Source organism: Littorina saxatilis, unplaced genomic scaffold (genome assembly GCF_037325665.1).
Source record: "Littorina saxatilis isolate snail1 unplaced genomic scaffold, US_GU_Lsax_2.0 scaffold_1211, whole genome shotgun sequence".
NCBI classification, from domain to species: domain Eukaryota; kingdom Metazoa; phylum Mollusca; class Gastropoda; order Littorinimorpha; family Littorinidae; genus Littorina; species Littorina saxatilis.
The window spans coordinates 5,001-12,490 of NW_027128157.1; positions in this window are offsets into that span (position 1 = coordinate 5,001).

Below are 7,490 nucleotides of genomic sequence, written 5' to 3' on the forward strand. Positions count from 1 at the left end.
ACGAAGGGGGTTAAGTCACTAGCAGGTGTACACACGAAGGGGGTTAAGTCACTAGCAGGTGTACACACGAAGGGGGTTAAGTCACTAGCAGGTGTACACACGAAGGGGGTTAAGTCACTAGCAGGTGTACACACGAAGGGGGTTAAGTCACCAGCAGGTGTACACACGAAGGGGTTAAGTCACTAGCAGGTGTACACACGAAGGGGGTAAGTCACTGGCAGGTGTACACACGAAGGGGGATAAGCCACTAGCAGGTGTACACACGAAGGGGGTTAAGTCACTAGCAGGTGTACACACGAAGGGGGTTAAGTCACTAGCAGGTGTACACACGAAGGGGGTAAGTCACTAGCAGGTGTACACACGAAGGGGGGTAAGTCACTAGCAGGTCTGCACATAAGTTGACCTGGGAGATCGGAACAATCTTCACTCTTAACCCACCAGTCAGCAGCGACCGGGATTCGAACTCACGACCTCCCGATTAGGAGGCCGACGTATTACCACCACGCCACTACGCCCATCGTTCCGAGATCAACAATAGTTGACAGGGGTGGAGCCGTTCCGAGATCAACAATAGTTGATAGGGGTGGAGCCGTTCCGAGATCAACAATTGTTGATAGGGGTGGAGCCGTTTAGAAACATCCAAACGGCTGATCGATGTGTTGCCCGGGGTCAGATTGATAGATCCAAGTCCCCATCGCCTGTGACAACCTTCACACAATCCTCACACTCTATGTGTTGCCCGGGGTCAGACTGATAGATCCAAGTCCCCATCGCCTGTGACAACCTTCACACAATCCTCACACTCTATGTGTTGCCCGGGGTCAGACTGATAGATCCAAGTCCCCATCGCCTGTGACAACCTTCACACAATCCTCACACTCTATGTGTTGCCCGGGGTCAGATTGATAGATCCAAGTCCCCATCGCCTGTGACAACCTTCACACAATCCTCACACTCTATGTGTTGCCCGGGGTCAGATTGATAGATCCAAGTCCCCATCGCCTGTGACAACCTTCACACAATCCTCACACTCTATGTGTATGCACATGTCGAGACATACCGCCTTTTGAACACCAGAAAGAGCACGTGCACCCGCTGTCTGCAACGCTTGTGTACCCGTAAAGGCTTGTGCCAGATCACATCGATGGGTGCCGATTCAATTGTGTGTAATTTACCTCCACACTGATATACACACACACACACGCACACACACACACATACACACACTCACTCTCACACACACACACACACACTCACACACACACACACATACACACACACACATACTGACACCACCATTCTCACTCTGATACCACGCACATACTTTCACAGACACACCATCATACTCATGCACGCTCCGGCACAACTAGTCCCACGCTGGTACTCGCTCTGGCACATTCTCATTTTGGTTCCACTATTCTCACTCTGACACACTCACACACACACACACACACACACACACACACACACACACACACACACACACACACACACACACACACACACTGACAACAACTTTGATACACACACACCTGACACACCCACATCCAGACACAAGCCTGGAAGCACCACTACCACACAGCATAACAGCACAACAGCACTGACACACACATACAGATACATGTTGACCAGGGTGGGATTCGAACCCACGACTTGGGATTTCACAGTCTTTGAATACTGCGCTCTTATCCCCACGGCCACTGTGCTCGCTTGAAAGATACGATAACAATAGTGTTTATAAAGTTCTCAATCAACGATAGCTCACTTGAGAAAGAAATAAGAAACATGGCTCGGTGCCTGGACCACTGAGCGATCATCACGTCTGTGGTCCAGGCACCGACCCACTGAGCGATCATCACGTCTGTGGTCCAGGCACCGACCCACTGAGCGATCATCACGTCTGTGGTCCAGACACCGACCCACTGAGCGATCGTCACGTCTGTGGTCCAGGCACCGACCCAATGAGCGATCATCACGTCTGTGGTCCTGGCACCGACCCAATGAGCGATCATCACGTCTGTGGTCCAGGCACCGACCCACTCAGCGATCATCACGTCTGTGGTCCAGGCACCGACCCACTGCGCGATCATCACGTCTGTGGTCCAGGCACCGACCCACTGGGCGATCATCACGTCTGTGGTCCAGGCACCGACCCACTGAGCGATCATCACGTCTGTGGTCCAGGCACCGACCCACTGGGCGATCATCACGTCTGTGGTCCAGACACCGACCAACTGGGCGATCATCACGTCTGTGGTCCAGGCACCGACCCACTGAGCGATCATCACGTCTGTGGTCCAGGCACCGACCCACTGAGTGATCATCACGTCTGTGGTCCAGGCACCGACCCACTGAGCGATCATCACGTCTGTGGTCCAGACACCGACCCACTGGGCGATCATCACGTCTGTGGTCCAGGCACCGACCCACTGAGCGATCATCACGTCTGTGGTCCAGGCACCGACCCACTGAGCGATCATCACGTCTGTGGTCCAGGCACCGACCCACTGAGCGATCATCACGTCTGTGGTCCAGGCACCGACCCACTGAGCGATCATCACGTCTGTGGTCCAGGCACCGACCCACTGGGCGATCATCACGTCGGTGGTCCAGGCACCGACCCACTGGGCGATCATCACGTCTGTGGTCCAGACACCGACCCACTGAGTGATCATCACGTATGTGGTCCAGGCACCGACCCACTGAGCGATCATCACGTCTGTGGTCCAGGCACCAACCCACTGAGCGATCATCACGTCTGTGGTCCAGGCACCGACCCACTGAGCGATCATCACGTCTGTGGTCCAGGCACCGACCCACTGAGCGATCATCACGTCTGTGGTCCAAGCACCGACCCACTGAGCGATCATCACGTCTGTGGTCCAGGCACCGACCCACTGAGCGATCATCACGTCTGTGGTCCAGACACCGACCCACTGAGCGACCATCACGTCTGTGGTCCAGGCACCGACCCACTGAGCGATCAGCACGTCTGTGGTCCAGGCACCGACCCACTGAACGATCATCACGTCTGTGGTCCAGGCACCGACCCACTGAGCGATCATCACGTCTGTGGTCCAGGCACCGACCCACTGAGTGATCATCACGTCTGTGGTCCAGGCACCGACCCACTGAGCGATCATCACGTCTGTGGTCCAGGCACCGACCCACTGAGCGATCAGCACGTCTGTGGTCCAGGCACCGACCCACTGAGCGATCATCACGTCTGTGGTCCAGGCACCGACCCACTGAGCTATCATCACGTCTGTGGTCCAGGCACCGACCCACTGAGCTATCATCACGTCTGTGGTCCAGACACCGACCCACTGAGCGACCATCACGTCTGTGGTCCAGGCACCGACCCACTGAGCGATCAGCACGTCTGTGGTCCAGGCACCGACCCACTGAACGATCATCACGTCTGTGGTCCAGGCACCGACCCACTGAGCGATCATTACGTCTGTGGTCCAGGCACCGACCCACTGAGTGATCATCACGTCTGTGGTCCAGGCACCAACCCACTAAGCGATCATCACGTCTGTGGTCCAGGCACCGACCCACTGAGTGATCATCACGTCTGTGGTCCAGGCACCGACCCACTGAGTGATCATCACGTCTGTGGTCCAGGCACCGACCCACTGAGTGATCATCACGTGTGTGGTCCAGGCACCGACCCACTGAGCGATCATCACGTCTGTGGTCCAGGCACCGACCCACTGAGCTATCATCACGTCTGTGGTCCAGGCACCGACCCACTGAGCGATCATCACGTCTGTGGTCCAGGCACCGACCCATGTTTGTTGTGTTTATCCTCAGTGAGCAAACGTTCATTGCAAACTTTATTGACGAGCCGCAGGAGCGGCGAGTCCATATGGTCTCGGCTCGGGAGCTGTCTGTGGAGGCTGCGTGCTATAATTAGCTGACCTGCTGCGCGAGCAGTCACTGCAGAGTTTTGAGATAACTTTGTAACACGTTTTATTTTATGCTCCTCAAGAATACAACTTTGGGCAACGTGCCACGTAAAACTACACGCAACAAGGATTCAGTAGGTACCAAACATGCCTTGGTCAGAAGTAGAATGTAAATGAATCTTTTTAAAGAAGTAGGCTACTTGAAACGACACTGACAGCCACAGCCACGGTTGGGTTCACGGCATCAAACCGATGCGACTCTCCGTCATATCATACACGTAATCAATCACATAGATGACTAATAAACATGTAAACTACATGTATACGTCTATGGTCGGACATAAGAAAGGAGAGCTTCCCCCGGGCCTGTGCATGTGTTGTTCGTTGTGCGTGTGTAAATGTACACAACAAACTGACCACAAAACTGAGACAGACCTCTTTCGCTTCAGTCTTGCAGAATTTAAAGACGAATACAGGTAGAGCGTGCATTATACTAACTGTTTGGTAAAAGTATCAAACGTTTCTTTTTATAAATAAGTGGCAGGCTTACAGGAATTACTTTGCTTTCCACTTTTGACTCGAACAGCAGACGATGAATACCTGCACATGCCTACACAATCAAAGCGGATGTAGAAGACGCGACCTATGCTGGGAAAAGGACGGCGTCGTGGAGGACAGAGAAGCGGGAAATTTCACCATTCGACGTTGGACAAGCAAACAACAATGATGGTAAGATCATTACTCGCTAATCTTCACCAAGGCTGTGATATTTTCCACCCGGTGCGCGGTCCTAAATGCACGGCGATTGCACTTTCTGCTTTGCTGTTCTTTTTGGGTGTCGCCAATTTTTGCGATTCGCCGGTCTCGCACTCGCAGTCACCATTGCAAATTTCGCATAGTCATGATGTGTTCAATTTAATTCAGCCAAGTGATTTGGACAATGTTTTGTTCGAAGGATCTGCTCTGTACAGTCAACTTTCTGCTGAACTCGGTATTGACGGATATTTGGGACATGAACACTTTGCCCTCATCTGTCGCCGGTCATCCAGTGCACATTGAATATGTGGTCGATGCGTTTTCAGGACACACAAATTCGACTGTAGTATTGGACAATGCTTTTTCCACAATGCCGTTGTCGGAGGGATTGCAGCAAGCTCTTGCATTGTCACATTTTGTTCTTGCAACGTTTCACGAGTCAAGTGTGGGTATCTATGGTGATCTGAATTCTCAAACTTTCTACATTTTTGACTCTCATGAAAGAAATTCTGCTGGTGCGATTACTTCAGATGGAGCAGCAGTAATGATGGTGTTTGATAGTTATGCAGATTTGCTTTCTTTTTTGACAAATCAATACAACTGTTTGTATGAATTGACCCCAGTTCATTTTTCATCAATGCATACACATACAACTGACGTTGAGCAGATGTCTTCTGAATCACCCAAAACCTTGACTGATTTGGACGGAAAAACTACTGCATTTGTGAACCTGACTGATTTGACCCCAGTTCATTTTTCGTCAATGCATACACATGCAACTGACATTGAACTAATGTTTTCTGAATCACCCAATACCTTGACTGATTTGGACGAAAAAACTACTCAATTTGTGAACCTGACTGAATTGACCCCAGTTCATTTTTCGTCAATGCATACACATACAACTGACGTTGAACAGTTGTCTTCTAAATCATTCAATACCTTGACTGATTTGGACGGAAAAACAACTGATGGACAAGTTAATTTTCAGCATACTGACTGTGAATCCAATTTCCTGGTGTACAATTTTGCGAGTGATCAAGCTGATCATAAAGCAACAAATAGTCATGTTGCAAATGTTTCCAATTTTGACCAACGCTTTCAATTTGTGAACAGTTGTTCAGCAAATGATCCCACAAATAGTTATGCAGCAAATAATTCCAATGTTGACGAATGGTTTCAGTTTGCGAACCTCAGTGATTTGGATGGAACTATTGATGGACATCATGATTATCAATGTCACTGCCCTGACATTCAATCCAATTCCTCAGTGTACAATCTGACATCTGGTTTTAAAGCATCAAACAGTTGTTCAGCAAATGATCTTAATGTTCACCAACACTTGACATGGAAGTTCAATGGTACTTTCAAACTTTTTCTTCTCTTCGTCGTATTTGATTTCTTTCTATTTCATAAGTCGAGTGCGTATGATTTCGGCTCGTGTTCATCGTGAGATGGACTTAGTTTCTTGTAAATACTATTTTGTCCGAATCTTGGGAGTGAGAGAGAGCCCGCTTGTGCGGCGATCGCAGAAAATGTTATTGCTGTGTATACGTCAGTGTTTGGCGCACGATCGAGAGTTCCGTGGCTAGGAGCGTGTGGTTTTCAAGATTTGAAGTGGACAGATTATTGCAGTATTCAGGTGACAGTATATGCATCTTGAACACACGGCCAGTACCGTGCAGTATATGTAGCAGTGACCAGCACAATACAGATGAGTGTTAAGAATCAATGCGCTTGAAGTTGGTTGTGTGTGATGGTGTATGATGGTGTATGATGGTGTATGATGGTGTATGATGGTGGGTTGAAATGGAGTCAGTGAAGCAAAGTTCGAACTTCGATGCATGAGCACCTGAGATTATCAGTTAGCGTTGTCAGCTTGAATTAAGAGAGAAATATTAGGTCCGAAACGAAAGCAGTACAGAACAAGGTGGTGTAGTCAGAAACACAGCGCTGGCGCTCTCTCTGCCGTTTGCAGTGTTTTGCACGTGGAAATCATGCATTTGTTTTTAAATCAAGATTTCAAATTGAGAGATGATCGCTGTATCGAACGTTTCGAGCTGTTCAACACTAGCTCCCTGGCCTTCCCAAGAGAGAGGTTGTGGGAATGGAGGTGGTGATGGCGATAGTAAGTAATAGGGGGGAAGGGGCCCTTAGGGAGGGAGAGAGAGAGTTGGGGGGGGGGGGAGAGAGACTTATATAACAATGGTATATGTCATTTCAAAGTTGAAGATAACGGGCCCATAAACAGGGGAGTTATTAGCGATCAAAAGTGTGACGTATATGTAGCAAAGTGCACTTCGCTACCCTAAACACTCTAATCATCGCATAGCGAAACAGCCTTGTGTACAGTACAAACGGGATAATCCATCCCATAGCAGACGATACGATGATGCGCGCGCACCTTGCCGGCGCAAATTCTAATACAATACCTTTCTTTATATATCTACCTAACTTCTATCTTTCAAAGTCCCTTTTATCTTTGATACGGTCCTAATTATATTTAGGTTTGCATAGAAGTCACTGATTAGGCTGGATGGCTGCATATTATTGTGTTATTTACGATAATGCTTCGAACTGACCAAAGCGTCACTCTGACCTTGACCGGTTATCATGTATCGCCGAAAGAAATTGATTCTCACAAACTCATATTTGTCTTTTCAATCATTGTTTTGTCATTTTTGTATCACTATTACATATCCCGTACCTATGTTGCATATGATTTTAGTTTGTTTATAAGGATTTGGTTGTAATGAGTGATGCTTGGTTCCTCTGCAAAGATTGCTAATTTATGCAGACAGGTACTCGCGCAGGAATTTAGCC